Raw genomic sequence first — 3,914 nt, forward strand, 5'->3', positions numbered from 1 at the left:
GTTATAAAGTCAGAATTGCGAGTTATAAAGTCAGAATTGCGAGATAAAAACTCTATAGTCAGAACTGACTATAACTCGCAATTGTGAGTTTATATCACGCAATTCTGAGAAAAAATTTTTTTTCTCAGAATTGTGAGTTTATATCGTATAAACTCGCAATTCTGACTTTATAGCACGCAATTGCGTAAATTATAAAGTCAGAATTGCTTGATATAAACTCACAATTGCGAGTTAAAGTCCAATTTTGAGAGGGGGGGGACTGATATGTTCTCATTATTGCGAGTTTATATCTCACAATTCTGACTTTATAACGCGAAATTCTGAGAAAAAAAGTCAGAATTGTGAGTTTATATCTTGCAATTCTGACTTTATATCTCGCAATTCTGAGAAAAAAAGTCAGACTTGTGAGTTTATATCTTGCAATTCTGACTTTATATCTCGCAATTCTGAGAAAAAAAGTCAGAATTGTGAGATAAAAAGTCGCAATTACCTTTTTTATTTTTTATTCAGTGGCGGAAACGGGCTTCCATAGTTTCCTGCAGAATTCAAAACAACAGAATGTTTTTTTTTAACATTCTGTTTTTAAATTTAAACAGTTGAAATATTACATAACACAACAGAGCTACTGACTGAAAGTGTCTCTTTAACTAATAAACATCCAGTAGACGAGTTACCCCTCCGATGCTTTCCACTATTTTATTAGACTGATTTAAACCCATAAATCATTAGTTTGTGAGTCTTTTTGTTCACAAGATTCATTTGTTAGTGAATTGCACTATGTTTTGCGTGCACAAAACAGTCTTGTTTGCTTCAATGATGGTGAATCGTCCTCTATTCTAGGATCAGAGCTCTTCGTGAACATGATTACATGGTCTTGAAAGGGTCTGATTTGGGGTCAGAGCACATTTTGAAGCGTTTGGTGCCTGAAGGCTGGAGTCTATGAGATAAAGAGCAGCGTTGAGGCCAGAAATCTCAGAAAGAATGAACTCAAATGTTTGCTCTAATTTCTTAATCTGTATAATGAAGTGTAACTCTTTTCTTTGCCTTCATTTAAAAAAAAAAAACTATAATATGGAGGCATGATCAAATGTCATTTATTCATTAAAAACTGCAGAATATACAAATTACTTCAGTTTCAGAATAAACAGAGATCAAATTCACTGAACATTTAATTTGGCAATTAAAAAAAAAAAGTGGAACTCACGTTGACATGGCTTTTGGAGAAGCAAATCTCATCGTTATTTTCTGTATGGAGAAAATGAATGTTTTTTTTTGTTTTTTTTTACTTGTATCTGTTCTACGACAAAACTGGATCAGCATATAGTGCAAGTTTTTGTGATTATTTTGCATGTTGCAAAGTGCAGTTTGTTTTGTTTTTATTATTATTTCCAAACCTTTATGCTTGTTTTAAAGCAATCAGTGCTCCAGATCATTTTAGTGAGGATGCTGCTTCAAAAAGCACCTGCCTACTATGTGCAAGCACACTAGAGTTTGGTGAATACACTAGAAACACATTTATAATGCATGTGGAAAAATCAGCCTGTCACAAAGATCCATGTGTTTCACTTTTACTAAACATGTCAAAACAGTTGTCAAATGTGTGTGTGGTTTAGTGGTTATTGAAGCTTGTTGCTGGTCAAAGCTGCTGTTCCTGTGATCAGACAGAGTCATTGATCCGCTTCAGATGAGAAACACAGAGACACAGACAACAACATCCTCACTGCAGACACTCACTCGCATACTTCTTTCTTTCTTTGTTTTTTTGCCATAAAAAAAAACGTTTTTTTTTTCGAAACTTATTCATTAAATATGTGGTAATTGTGCATGCTAATACAAAATATCTACTTTTGGAAATATTGAACTTTAATTTTAATTTTAACAATGTTAGGAACTGCCTTTCTATAGATTGATATGGTTTATAATTATTAAATCTAAAGATTCTATGGGTTGAGAATACACTGTATTTCTTTAATTTTTTTCCCCAAAAAGCTTTTGTATTTTCAAAATTTGAACACTTATTCATTAAAAATCTGCTGATTTTTCATGCATTCTAAAACCAAAATGACTACTCTTTGGTAATATTGCACTTTAATTTTATTTGAATTTTAATAGCAAATGAGAGATTGAAGTTTTCTACAGAAAACATTTGTTTCTCTTTCTTTCTTTTAATTTTTTTCCCCAAAATGTAAGGTATTGGAAACGTAGCTTTTCATTAATATGCTATTTTAGACACTTACTCATTAAATATGTGCTTATTGTTTTAATATTGCACTCTATTTTAATTTTAATAGTATGCGAGGAATTGAACATGTCTAAAGAACAGATCGTCGATATGGTTTATAATTGTTTATTAACTTTAGAGGTACTATGGGTGCTGTTGATATAAGATCTATTATAACTATTATACAATACTATAATACTATTTTCTTTCTTTTTCTTCATTTATTTCTTTTTCTTTATTACTTTTTGGAAATATTGCACTTTAATTTTATGTTCATTTTAACAGCATGTGAACAAATTTAAGATTTCTTTAGAAAAGATTGTTGATATGGTTTATATACCCCTATTTTTTATAAAATCAGAAAGCACAGCTAGTGCAAATACAAAATCTCTTCTGCAATGAACTGTTTTCCAGGTTTGGTTGGTTTTGTCTGGTTTTCTGTGGTTCAGCTGCTGTCATGTGCACTTTCTCATACGGTTTAATCAGTCAGAGAGCTGAGCTGTGACTTTCACTCTCATTTACTCTCTTAATTGTCTGAGCGGGTGATTGGAGCTGTAGCCTCTGGCCAGAGGGATTGTGGGATTGAATGAGTGTCATTGTGTCTAAACCATCATCTGAGCTCAGCAGACACATGCAGTCAAAACTCTTTCTGTCTGCTTCTCTATCATCGTTCTTCTGTTAATCTTGGACTGAGGATGCCATTATTAATCAATGTGTCCAGACTCTGTTTCTGTTCTGCTCTATTTACATTGACACTTTTGGGTCTTTGGAAATTATATTGTATATATGAAGAGTTCATTTGCAAAAACCGATAACTAAATTTATTTTTTATTTTCAGAAATCACGTTTTTTTATTGCGCATTCCAAGTAATATCAATCAAACTGCAGTTGGGTTGTTTTGATTAAGTAATAATAATTTAAACAAATACAGGTAATTTACTAAATTAAAGTTAATTATGGATTTATCGGCTTCTGTTCAAAAACAAGAAGGGCGCTTGTCGGCTTCTGCAGTAAAACGTGAACTCGAGATGCCTTGAAAGTGGACAAAACAGGCTTTTTTGACAAAACTTGTTTAGGGTTCAAATCGCGCTATATGTGGAGAATAATGCACGGCATTCAGCTCATTTTTTTTAAAGTGGCGTTTATCGGTTTATGCAAATGAACTCTTAATATATTATATAATATTTTACCTACAATACACAAAAAGACCAAAGCACAAAACAAACAAACAAATAAATAAATGCATCTATAAATACATCCATAAAAATATACTAAGCACAAATTAATTTATAAACAACTACCAAAAACCTTTACAGGAGTCACGTGAAACGCTTATTTTGGTTGTTTTGTGCCTCAGTGTTTTATGTGTATTATATGCAAGTAGGTTGATTTTTCGCCTGCTGTGGCCGTCATTTTAAAGGGTTACTCCACCCCAAAATGAAAATTTTGTCATTAATCACTTACCCCCATGTCGTTCCAAACCCGTAAAAGCTTCGTTCGTCTTCGGAACACAATTTAAGGTATTTTGGATGAAAACCGGGAGGCTTGTGACATTGTCATAACACTGTCAAGGCCCAGAAAAGTATGAAAGACATCGTCAGAATAGTCCATCTGCCATCAGTGGTTCAATCTGAATTTTATGAAGCGACGAGAATACTTTTTGTATGCAAAGAAAACAAAAATAACGACTTTA

General features: G+C 32.6%; 1 protein-coding gene across 1 annotated transcript in view; it reads left to right on the forward strand.

The window, feature by feature from the left end:
- LOC107751695 (oxysterol-binding protein-related protein 10-like) overlaps window positions 1-3,914 on the forward strand; it is a 36,891-nt gene that overhangs the window by 9,041 nt on the left and 23,936 nt on the right. The window lies entirely within an intron of this gene.

This window comes from Sinocyclocheilus rhinocerous, unplaced genomic scaffold (genome assembly GCF_001515625.1).
Source record: "Sinocyclocheilus rhinocerous isolate Xijiao unplaced genomic scaffold, SAMN03320098_v1.1 scaffold422, whole genome shotgun sequence".
Lineage (NCBI taxonomy): Eukaryota > Metazoa > Chordata > Actinopteri > Cypriniformes > Cyprinidae > Sinocyclocheilus > Sinocyclocheilus rhinocerous.